We start from the raw sequence: 13,488 nt of genomic DNA on the forward strand, positions 1-13,488 counted from the left end.
ATACGAGAATACAGAGCGTGTGTTTTACAATAGGCCTATTGTATTTTATTTTCGCGTTTCTTAGTTATTTTAAACCAAATATCTTTTTTTTTCTTTCTTAATTTGCTTACCCTCCAGGGTTGGTTTTTCCCTCGGACTAAGCAAGGGATTCCACTGCTACTGCCTCAAGGGCAGTGTCCTGGAGCTTCAGACTCCGGGTCGGGGGATAAACTGGGGAGGATGACCAGTACCTCGCCCAGGCGGCCTCACCTGCTAGGGTCCTTGCGGGGGGATGGGAAGATTGGAAGGGATAGACAAGGAAGAGGGAAGGAAGCGGCCGTGGCCTTAAGTTAGGTACCATCCCGGCATTTGCCTGGAGGAGAAGTGGGAAACCACGGAAAAGCACTTCCAGGATGGCTGAGGTGGAAATCAAACCCACCTCTACTCAGTTGACCTCCCGAGGCTGAGTGTACCCCGTTCCATCCCTCGTACCACTTTTCAAATTTCGTGGCAGAGCCGGGAATTGAACCCGGGCCTTCGGAGGTGGCAGCTAATCACACTACTACACCACAGAGGTGGACATAACTAAATGTCTGTCTTTAAAAAAACGTCATGGTGCTTTAACCCGTTCTGTATCTGCGTTGCGGAGGATTCCGGCTTATACAAGGTATACGTATCTTACATCTATATGATATATAAAATGACTTCTCCTGACTGACTGATTCATCATCAGTGGGCTGCTAAATGGCTTCCTCCTGGGACTTCGGGCATGATATCCAGCTCTATGAAGAGTTCTACGGATTGTCTTGGGATGTATCTATTTACCATGGTATCCTGAAGTTCTGCTGCTAATTCGAAAGGTGATATTTTCGGAGTCCGCCTCTGTGGTGTAGTGGTTACTGTGATTAGCTACCACCCCCCGAAAGCCCGGGTTCGATTCCCGGCTCTGCCACGAAATTTGAAAAGTGACACGAGGGCTGGAACGGGGTCCACTCAGCCTCGGGAGGTCAACTGAGTAGGGGTGGGTTAGATTTCCACCTCAGCCATCCTGGAAGTGCTTTTCCGTGGTTTCTCACTTCTCCTCCAGGCAAATGCCGGGGATGGTACCTAACTTAAGGCCACGGCCGCTTCCTTCCCTCTTCCTTGTCTACCCCTTCCAATCTTCCCATCCCACCACAAGGGCCCTGTTCAGCATAGGAGGTGAGGCCGCCTGGGCGAGTTTCTGGTCATCCTCTCCAGTTGTATCCCCCGACCCAATGTCTCATGTTCCAGGACTTTGCCCTTGAGGCGGTAGAGGTGGGATCCCTCGCTGAGTCCGAGGGAAAAACCAACCCTGGAGGGTAAGCAGATTAAGAAAGAAAGAAAGAAAGAAAGAAAGAAAGAAAGAAAGGTATTTTCGGATTCTTTTCACTGTCCTGTTTACCATCTTTCCTTCTCTCATAGTGAGCTTACGGACATCCACTTCTCTCTTTATTCACCAATGTTTTTGAAGTTTTGTACTTCTTAATGATATTGCACACTCTGTACCTGCGTCGTTTAATGATTTGTGCAATTTCGGCGTATGATTCCTTCTTAATTTTCCCCATTTCATCTTAAATCATCAGTATCCACTTCTAATATAAACAAGGCTTGAACTGTGTTCACTCCTTATGTTCAAGTCAGAACTGATGTGTACTACTCTGTTTTGTGGACAGCTTTCATCGGTGTTTGTAGACTTCTGTCCAGGCATATCACCACTGCCCGGCCTTATTTTCCTCATCTCTTCATGTATGATCAAAATTGTACTGTACGCATTTTAGCGTATGTATGCATAATGTGTCGTTTCAACTCATGATAGATCGAACAACGTACGCAGTTTGCATACTGTGCCTGTTTTATACTGACTAATGGGTCAATGGGCCTCTGTCTAAACACTTATGTCCGTCTGTGTATACATATCAACGTTAATATTTTAACATAATTTTTTGCATTTTATAATGCATTTTCTTATGTTATGTCATTTAATAAAGTAGTTTTTAACATTTTTAAGTGCATTTTTAAATATTCTTTACGTCATCAACACCCGGGTCTTAGTAGTAACAATATTGGTAATAATATTGGTTTTCCCACTCACTGAACGAGTTGGCTGCGAGGTTCGAGTCATACAGCTGTAAACTTGTATCCGGGAGATGGTCGCCAGCCTGAAAGGTACATCTCCGTGATTTCCCGTTTTCATACCAGGCAAATGCTGGAGGTCTATCTTGATTAAGGCCGTAACTACTAACTTTCGAATCCTAGTCTTTTCCCATCCCTCCGTCGCAGAAAACCTTCCATGTGTCAGAGAGACTTTAAAACAACTAGCAATAGAAAAATGTCTCAAGAACTACTTTTACGGTTTTTGGAAACGTCGAGGTGCTGGAATATGATGCCGTAGGAGTTCTTTTACGTGCTGATAAATGTATTGGCACTAAGCGACGTAGACCTGTTTTAGCACCTTGAAATACCACCGGAATAATCCAGGTCCGAACCCAACCAAATTGAGCCTACCGTCTGAGCTATTCACTCAGCTTGACTGAAAGAAAAGTCCAAGTTTTCATTTTAAAAAGTACTTGCTTTTATTATGTTTCTGTTCTAACAGCTGTCAGCTTCTCCGTTTATTTGATTTTCACAATATTGACAGAGTCCTTCGTCTTGTGTTGTGATTGGCTCTTTAACCATTCTTCACATGTTCGCATCCTACTCTAGAAGCGTGTTTATGGGTTAGCGAGGTCCCAGCGCACCTCTTATCGCGTATTCACCTCATTCCTCTACCATAACGGTCCTTCTTCGGAAGATTGTATCTTACAACTGTAGTGCAGCACCTGGACACAATGGCCTCTACGTGCAAAACATAGTCCATAAAGGAGAATGTTTAATGACAGATGCAAGGAAATAATTGTAGATTTGTTTTTGTTATTGTTGTTGTTGGTAGGGGTTGTTGTTATTAAGGATATTAAATATATTGCCCGCTCCGTATTGTAAATTTTGTTGCCATACAATTATCACATACATTCGTCAACAAAGAAAAAGTTACAGTTCCGCAGAACAGGAATTTCTGGTCGTTTAATAGGTACTTTCCATCCCTCCTCTCCCTCCCCTTCCCTTCCTTCCTATGTGGGCGTACGTCCGGGACGAGGAATGGTTTATTATTATTATTATTATTATTATTATTATTATTATTATTATTATTATTATTATTATTATTATTAGTGTTCCGAGGTATCTGTGGAACAGCAGAGGTGAAAGAAGGTGCTGGGATGAATAGGTCTCAATTTACGAAATTAAATTAAATTTAAAATTTAACAAAGGTTATATTTTCTTTTCAAGATCAAGAAATAACAAGTATGACAGGAACTCAGTTATATATCAACAAGTTAAGAATGTACAATTACAATTTGTTAATGGACTTGGGCTTCGAGTCCCCCAGACACACAATCCTTGAGCAATGAGCCCAACTTTACCAATGTATAAGGATCAACAAAGGGGCCGAAAACCCCAATCATACCAAGGAGCACTAGCTCCCAATTACCCAGTTAAGCCTGCTCGAGGCACACAGAATCCAAATTTAAGAAAGAGCAACCCGCTGTCAAAGTTCAAGCCAATGCAAAGGCTACACCAAACTCCACTTTCAAGCTGCCTTCCAGGCACACAAGCCAGGGGTAAAAATACCCAACCTACTGAGGCCTATTAAGTAAAGAAACAGGATAATTACATGGCCCCAAAATACCAACAGGAGTGGAGGCGTAACTTTCACTCCTAATACACCTTTTTAAAACCTATTTGGCTCTTAGGCCGCTTATGCAAGGGCTAATCCCATACTATGGAGGTGACACGATAGGAAAACTTTATTACATTACAAAGAGAAGGGAAACTGTTATGAAAACGTAGTCACCTCAAAACACTATGAGTGGGAGCTCGAGAGGGTTAGGCACTCTCTATCCCAATTGGTAGTTAAAGAGATAGAATTTTATACCAAGTGTCTTTTACATTTTAAAGGAAGGTTACATGATAAAAGTTTCGAACCTGCCCCGAGGGTTAAACTGCTGAGCTAGCAAGAAAATAAGTTATTAAAAGGCCATTACCTGATGGATGAACTGCCGCCCGAAGAAAGAGGCGCTTCCCGGCCCCTGCTACATAATCACACCAGGATAGATGTTACTGAAGTGGCACCGAGACAAGAAAATCAGCAGTTTATATACCCTCGTGGAACATTCGAGACCTTTCAAGAATGATAACCCACACCCCCCTCAACTTTATTGGCTAGGATCAAGCAACATATCCATATCGGAGAAGACATACGTTATTGGTCAAAAATTAATTAGAGAAATTCGGGATTGGCTAAATTCAAAACAAGCGGAAAGAGAAGGGTTATACTGCCAACCCAAAAAATGACTGAAAGAAATTTAACACAGAACAAACTTATGAACACAAAATTTCTCAAAAAACAGTTCCTTCACTTCGCACTAGGGTGCACAATTGTAGTTCTTCAGTAGTGCCATCTAGAAGAGAATGTTCACACTTTTCACTACAGGGAAAACAAATATAAATCGAAAAAGACACAGTTCAGAACTCTTCAAAATTTACAATAGCGACATCTTCTGAGAAACTTTAGAATTAACATGGTGGTTAAAGTTCAGGCTTCCTCCAGTAGAGGAGTTTCAACTGGCGCAATGTTTGAATTAGCGGCGTGGAGGTGTACCGCCCGGTACAATTAGTACATCTGTGATATTATTATTATTCTTATGTCCGTATTATTATTATTATTATTATTATCTGTGATATTACTATTATTGTAATTATTATTATTATTATTGTTCAATTCAATTCTGCAATGCTTGTCGCTTGCGTGATTGTAGTCAAATTGTTACGTATATATATGTGTGTGTGTGTGTGTGTGTGTGTGTGTGTGTGTGTGTGTGTGTAGATCAACACTAAAAACATGTACAGTAAGAGTTGCTGTATATTAGATGTGGATGTAGTGTGTGCAATAACTTCTGACATTGTAATATTGCGAAATACTGCTGGAGTAACTGCAGAGTCATTGCTACGTCATCGTGAGCATTTAACGGTTAGCTCACTTTCTTGAAGGTACCCAGGCTGCCGCCGGCGGTTTCACCATAGGGTAACATTTGTCGCGAGGTGGGAGTAGATCATAGTTATTCCTGGAGATTGCGTAGGTGTGTCAACCAACGTCTATATAAGGTGGCTGTATATTGTAGCGTCAGTCATTATTCAATTGGAAGGAGAGGTCACAGTTAGTCGGAGAGTCACTGAGTGAACGAGATGGAGTGGCCTCAGTCAGTCATTGAGTCAACAGGAAGGAGAGGCCTCAGTCGGTCATTAGTCATTAGTTAAACGAAGGTGAACAGTGAAGAAGTCAAATGGATAAGTGAACAGTGAGGGAGTCAATTGGAAGGAGAGACCTCAGCCGGTCAGTTAGTTGTGTTCGAAGAGTAGGCTTCCCATGAAGTCATATAGGACAGATTTACCAAGAAGTCATCAGGATGGAGAAGAAGTAGTCACATGGATACATCACCAAATTAGGATTGACACATCTACAGTAAACACCAGGTCAAAGGAATACGTCGTAATTACACTCAAAGTGTTGAAGGTACAGTCAAGTGAACCAGTGAGGGATAAATTTCGTGTATAATTGTTTAATGTCCGGTCAAGAAGAATTCAAATTCATACCTAATTTCTTTTAGTTGCAATGTCATAATTTCATATTCTCATCTGTTTTATCGCAGCAAGACTTACTATTTTTTTCTATACAATTTAAAGAATATATCTTGTTCGATCAAATTAATTTATTGTTTCATTTTTAAAGTAGAATCATATAACCTCAAATTTAATGGGGAATCCGAACGCCAATCTCCTTTTCCCAGAACTTATATGGTATGTTGTCAAAAGTAAGCTTATTACCCCACACCCTAGAGATATTCAAGAATCTCGTTCTCTTACTGCTGCACTGAGTTGTAGCTGGCGCCCTTCAAATAACGTATGTGTAAGTAAGCAGATAAGATCTAAGTGTGAGTACAAGGTCCGACGATTGTGTATTTTATTTAATGAATATTAATTTTCATATTTTTCAATTTAAATTCAGGTTAGTATGTTTGTAGAGCTAGTAAGAGAGTCAGGAGCATCTCTCATTCCAAATATATGGTCAAAAGCTATGTTTTCTATAAGTTCTTTCTTTCTTCTTTCTTAATCTGTTTACCCTCCAGGGTCAGTTTCTCTCTCGGACTCAGCGAGGGATCCCACCTCTACCGCCTCAAGGATTTTGGGTTCAGGGGATACAACTGGAGAGGGTGACCAGTACCTCGCCCAGGTGGCCTCACCTGCTATTCTGAACAGGGGCCTTGTGGATGGATGGGGAGATTGGAAAGCACAGGCAAGGAAGAGGGAAGGAAGCGGCCGTGGCCTTAAGTTAGGTACCATCCCGGCATTTGCCCGGAGGGGAAGTGGGACACCACGGAAAACCACTTCCATGATGGCTGAGGTGGGAATCGAACCCACCTCTATTCAATTGATCTCCCGAGGTTGAGTGGACCCCGTTCCAGCCTTCGTACCACTTTTAAAATTTCGTGGCAGAGCCGGGAATCGAACCCGGGCCTCCGGGGATGGCAGCTAATCACACTAACCACTACATCACAGAGGCGGATCCCTAAAATCATACCAATAAATATTGTTGTTACACTTAATTCGATCTTCATTTCTGTGAGGAAAATATATTCCGTGCCATAAAACTTGCGACCGTGCCTACAAAACCAACAGCGCGTCCGTTTCTTTCAGGACTTAAAAATGCGGAGTTAAGATCGTACTCTCCGTTTATCTGTTTGGAGTAATCTGGGTGATAATAATTTTATGGGTTTTTACGTCCAACTAACTACTTCAACGTTTTCGGAGACCATGAGGTGCCCGATTTTGTCCCGCAGGAGTTCTTGTGCGTGCTGGTAGGTCTACCGACATGAGGCTGAGCCAGGATCGAACCTGCCAGCTGGGAGTTAGAAGGCCAGCGCTTTACCGTCTGAGCTACTTAACACGGTGCAGGGGATATAATTCGGACCAACTAGATGGGAAGTTACTATGGAAATTCGTAGGCACAATACTGTGCCGCCGCCGATTACATGTCTAGTATGCAATCCGCAAAGATGACTGGTAGAGTGGATAAGGGTTTAAGGCTGGTTTACACGGGTAGAGTAGATAGTAGAGCTACTATACTGAGAGTCAACTCAAGACCTTAGCGGTCCCTTTGATGTTAGTCAGACTTCTGGTCGGTGAAAAGGCTTCCGCAGCGCCAAATAGTTCCCTAGGTTTGTTACTTGTTCCTGAAGTCAGGAGCTTCCTTCAGTCTGGTTAGATATTCTGGTGAACTGACTTGACGAATTACACATTTTTGCCCTGTATAAATATGGAAAATATATCACATGTTGTATGTTATTCGGGTTCGTTACCAACTCTTATATTTCATACGTAGATGCCTATGAATAGTGATTGTTCTCAGTGGCGTATGTAGCAAAATAATAATTATTTAATATTATATTGATATCTTATTGCACTGTGTAATTATAAGTTTTGTTCGAGTTCATTCCATTGCTGATAAGTTCCCATAATATGTGCGACGTTGAAGATGGATCCAAGAAAACTGTTGGCAATACTAGCTGCAACAGCATGTTCAGTATTCATAATGGCTGCCAGCTGTGAGCAAGACGTGTGTGATGCTGTGACGCTTGAGTTCCCTGTGAAATACTTTAAAGCTAACAAAAATGGAGAAAAATTAAGTAGGAAATCTAAACCAAATTGTTTTAAACGTTTACAGTAGCCCGCGAGATGAGAATCCGCTGTGGAATGTGGAAGACGTGGTGAAAAACACCGCGCAGCTGACCGGCTTGTGTACAGTGTTTACGCCGCTCGCGTCGAATTTAAACTCCACGGAAAATCCAAGTCTCCAGCGAAAGGTCGATGTGTCAGCTCAGCACTCGCCGTAAATAATAAAACAGGAAGGGCCTTAACACGGTATGGGAATAGGATCCTTGGCGTAATAATAATAATAATAATAATAATAATAATAATAATAATAATAATAATAATAATAATAATAATTTGTACTTTGCTTTATATTCGTAACCGCCCTCCACCTGCAGAAGTGTTGTCATGAGGGGATCATGAGTTCGTTTTTACCTTCCGAATGACGAGACCACAATATTTACAACATTCCTGGAAACATTGTAGGCCTATTTTGCAAACCCACTCGCAGGTGGTTTTTTCCCAGCTTTTTGAACTGTGAGAAACTGCCACTGACAGTCGTTGCACGAGAGCGGAATCGTATACTTATGCTGTAAGTCCCCATATGCCTCATAAAAATTGCATTATGAAATAAAAATAAGCCTTGCTTCTCTTGCCTCGGTATTCGTCAGTAATCTGTAAGTTTTACATGGCCAAGAAAGGAATAAATAGGTATGGTACGTAATCAAAGTACATCTATGTGAAAGGATGTGATTTCATTTGATGCTTCTCTATTTCAGAATGAAGTACTTGTCAGACAGACGCACGCGTTAATAATAAGCTAGTTGTGGCGGAGATGGAGAACGGAGACGGGAAGGGAGAACAGGCGACGTGCTCACGTGCGGAAGGATACTTTTCCTAAGCTCTTAAGTTGAATTTCAGTATAGCATCGTGTGAACGACTGGGATAGTAGCACGTAGAGTAGAGTAGCTAGTACGCAGTAGAGTAGAGTGTGTTTCCGCTGTGGTAAAGTAACTCTACCAATATCCTTCCCCCTCCACCGGAACCGAGCTCCGAGAGCTGCCGGAGAAGGACGAGGATGCTCGATTTATCAGTTGGCGCGTCATTCGACTATTTCTATGTGTGTACTGACGGTATTCCGTTGAGTAAACTGAGCATTTTTGTGCGTTTATTTGGCGGCAAAATGAAGTGTACGGAAGAAGAAACATGCAAATTTGTAGAACTGTACAGCGAAAAAAGAATGTCTATGGAACATAAACAGCATTATTTACAGAAACTAAAATATGAGACGGGCGGCGGAAGAGGACTTGATTACGAAAATGGATAAAGAGGGTTTTGGTTTTATGGAAATTAAACAGAATTTTTTTTAAAAATACGATGTACCTACAACCAAGAACTGATGAAAATTCGTAAATCCAAAGTCTGGAGATGGTGCCGCAGACATATACACTCCCTCTCTTAAATGGTTTAGTAAAGTATAATTTGGAAGGTAATACTAAAAGCCGTCTGCCTCTGTGGTGTGGTTAGTGTGATTAGCTGCCACCCCCGGATGCCCGGGTTTGATTCTCGACTCTGCCACGAAATTTGAAAAGTGATACGAGGGCTGGAACGGGGTTCACTCAACCTCGGGAGTTCAGCTCAGTAGAGGTGGGTTCGATTCTCACCTCAGTCATCCTGGAAGCGGTTTTCCGTGGTTTCCCGCTTCTCCTCCAGGCAAATGCCAGGATGGTACCTAACTTAAGGCCACGGCCGCTTCCTTCCCTCTTCCTTGACTATCCCTTCCAATCTTCCCATCCCCACCAAGGCCCCTGTTCAGCATAGCAGATGAGGCCGCCTGGGAGAGGTACTGGTCATCCTCACCAGTTGTATCCCCCGACCCAATGTCTCACGCTCCAGGACACTGCCCTTGAGGCGGTAGAGGTGGGATCCCTCGCTGAGTCCGAGGGAAAAACCAACCCTGGAGGGTAAGCAGATTAAGAAAGAAAGAAGAATACTAAAAGCCTATTCATCCACAACGTAACATTATAGTTGAGTGATATTAAGGGGAAGTACACCTATGGAGGTCAAATACATGCAGGTGTATTGTCCTATAATGGAGAACAGACCTCCCTCTTTTCGATGGAAGAAGGATTTAAAAAATACCTAAACCTATACTCATTTCGAAGATACAACAACAAATATAAACAAGTGTCAGCTGGATTGTCCCTTTAAATGAAGGTTTCTCAAGTTTCAGTGTTACACAGCGTGTTCATCATGTGTCTCTACGTGTTTAAGTTAGACAGTGATGCAGGACTGTGTACTTTAATCATATTAATAACATACATAGGGTCTTCTACATATCACTTGCCAATGCCATTAATATTAAGCAATAATAGAAATGTCCACAACAAATAGAAGAATTTTCATATTTTGTTTGGAATATCCAAAATAATTATTGTTTACAGTACAATGTCAGGTCTTGAAGCTTAAGCTCTACACTTAGGCCGTACAAGCAACGAACAAACAAATTTTATAAATAGATCAGTAATCGGGGTATTTATGGCAAAGAAGCTACTACAAATTAGGCCCACGCCAGCATGATTTACTGTGTATTGATGGCTATTATCAGTGGCCAAGAACTTCAGAGTCACCTCAAGCTTAAATCTCGGTGTTATTGCATCTCTCATCACTGTGTCGTGTCTTTGAATTTGCGGTGTTATAGCATCTAACAGTGTCTGAAAGTTATCAGGCGTCAATCTCATACACTTTCTGTATTCTTTATACTCTGTCGCAAGTTCTCTCAGAATTAATGTTGATGCCCCGAGTGTATCTTTCCTAAGCCAGCCTCTTACCCATTCCGTTCTTTCCTCATTTGCTTCTTCTAACGCCTCACTAACCTCTTGCATTAATATGTTTGCAAATGTCTTTAAACTCTTCGTTACGATGTGCTTGCGTCTTGACATGGTGCTATTACTCTACTCTACTCTACTGTATGACTCTACTCCCGTATGAACGGTACGAGTGTCAACTCTGCCAGACAGTGGTAGAGTCAGGGAGTAGAGAATACAGGGAGCTGCCCGCTACACTACTTTCTGTGGCTATCGCTTGAAGCCAACGGCCACGCCCCCCATGGTTACCAAAACATGGCAGTTCTTACGTTGTGGATATATACAAACTAAGACATTTTCTCCGGAGTAGGGAAACTTAGAATCGCTCAATTAAATAGAATCGTTTTAAAATAACAAGGCGATTAACTGTAACAAAATTTTCTGGCAAACAGACTTATTAATGCTCTTTTACTAAGCTCCAAGAAAGCGTTTCTCATGACCCGCAGCCTTAAATCTACCCTCTCGCTAGTTGATTATCGGTACTATAAACCCAGTATATTAAAAACAGTAGGTGCAAATCTTCACCAGATATCAGTAAAGATAAGGAGTAGGCTATTAATAATGGCGTACCGCAATCTGAATGCTTTAGGGGAATGCGCAATAAATCACCAAACTGGGCTTAGAAACATTGTTTACTACATATTTTGGAGTGGTGGTGGAGGTGATTATTGTTTTAATAGGAAGTAAAACCATCAAGTAAACCATCTTCTGACACAAGTGGAAACAATGCAGGACTCAGCTAAGGGCCCCTTGGACGCCAACACACACTCCGAAGTGAAGAGACCCTTAGGTCCTTAATCGCCTTTTTTGACAAGTGGTGGTGATTATTGTTTTAAGAGGGAATACAACTAGGCAACCATCCTCTATTAACACTAATCAAAGAAAAATGAAGATATCGGTCAAAGAAAGACATGGGCCATGAAGTCCGAGAAAATGAAGGACTCCCTAGCCCTCGAGTCCTCTTATAGCCTCGGAGTCGGAAAAGAACACGAGTTGACCATCGGAGGTCGGACATGATAGATTAAAATTACCCTGGTAAAAGTAAGTGGAAGTAATGCTAGGGCTCAGCTAAGGGCCCCGTGGTTGCCAACCCATGCTCCCAAACTGAGAGCTCCTGGGGCCCCTTTCAGTCGCCTCTTACGAGAAGCATGGGATATCGTGGGTGTTGTCCTTCTACCCTCACCTCCCCAGGGACTTTTACGACAGGCAGGGGATACCGTGGGCTTTACTCTACAGTACAGGAAGTACAACTGGGCAACCATCCCCTATTAACACTAATTAGGAGGAAAAATGGAAGGGATCCGACACTTCGAAAAGTGAAGGTATCGGCCAAAGGAAGACAAGGGCCACGAAAGGCGTGAAAATGAAAAAAAAAAACCTCCCTAGGCCTCGAGTGCTCTAATTCTTCAAAAATAGTAGGTACTGCATTCACCTTCCAAACAACTTTCTTCATGGCCCGATCAAATAATTCCGGTTTGAAATGTGCTGAACATATTCTGATGTAAGGAGAAGGTATCCAATTTTCCCTTCAAATGGCCTTAATACATTCCGCTCTCCTTTCTTCACCAACAGGAAACCTCAGGAAAAATTGACGATAAACAACAAGTCTAACCTAAAAATTCTTACAAAAAGTGGACGGTGCTTCTGAGACTCCGAAATACAATGGAGGTAGTATAATGTACTGAACCACATATTTAAAAAAGCCATACTTAGAATCTTACCTGTGAAATGTTATTCCTAGAATATTATTGGATTTTCGATTCTTGCAACCGTATGCACAACACGACATTGTAAGAGCTACAACTAAATATTAGTATCTCTTTTACATTTTAGCGTATCGTACAGGGTTTGCATCTGAAAATTCCCGCAATTACAATTTGCGTACACCGTATTCACTTCAATGAGCTGTGATAGATTTGACTATCAAAAAATAGCATGCGTTCTCGCGCCTATTTACGACCACGCCTTCTATGTAGACCACTGTCATTGAGCTTCACTCTCAGAGCTCCAAGGCATCTCCCTGTATTCTTTACTTCCTGGGTAGAGTACAGTAACGTGGCTACTTTACTATCTACTCTATTCACCTCGCTACTCTACCCGTGTAAACCAGCCCTTAGTAGGCATTATCTGCAAGGTAGATAGTAAGCAGATCGAGATGATGATGATGATGATGATGGTGATCGTGCAGACATCGATTTGACGCCTTTTAAACTACACGCGTTCTGTTTTACTCTACCACATGACAGAGAAACAGACCTCTGTTGGGCAATCTGTGGCTGTATTTTAAATGAATTTTGTTGGGTAAACCCAAATGTATCATCAGAGATATTTAATATCGTACGGCATGGAGTGCCGAATGGACTTTTCTCCGCCCTTCAAAATCTATCTACATCTTCGGAGTTTGAACCCTGATTTAGGAATCCGGATGCCGTCAGTCTACCGTTCATCCACAAAGGGAGGTGGCAAGCAGATAGGCCTATTCATTTATTACACGTACATCTGCAGGGCGGTGACAGAGGAAGGGCCGGAGCGTTCTAGGGACAGGCTACTTCAAGATCACACACATTTGATCTACTCAACAGAATATACAATTATCTGCGTAAAAGTACGAGAAGGTACTTATAGAACTTGCATAATATGTATCAGATCAACGGAGGAGAACAAGTCATACTCCCAAATCTCGAGGCAAGCGGTCAAGTGCAATGAAATTGGACGGCAGGTGTGTCGAACTGTTCATACGTTCTTTACCCATTTATGAATTATGCTATTAAGGAAGTTATTAGAGCCATCGAAGGCATTTATTTTCATAATCAGGCAGCAATGGGAGTCTATGGCAGAATGAGCTCTTGGTTCAAAGCAAATTATAAAGTGAGTAAGG

This window comes from Anabrus simplex, chromosome 3, assembly GCF_040414725.1.
Source record: "Anabrus simplex isolate iqAnaSimp1 chromosome 3, ASM4041472v1, whole genome shotgun sequence".
Classification (NCBI taxonomy): Eukaryota; Metazoa; Arthropoda; class Insecta; order Orthoptera; family Tettigoniidae; genus Anabrus; species Anabrus simplex.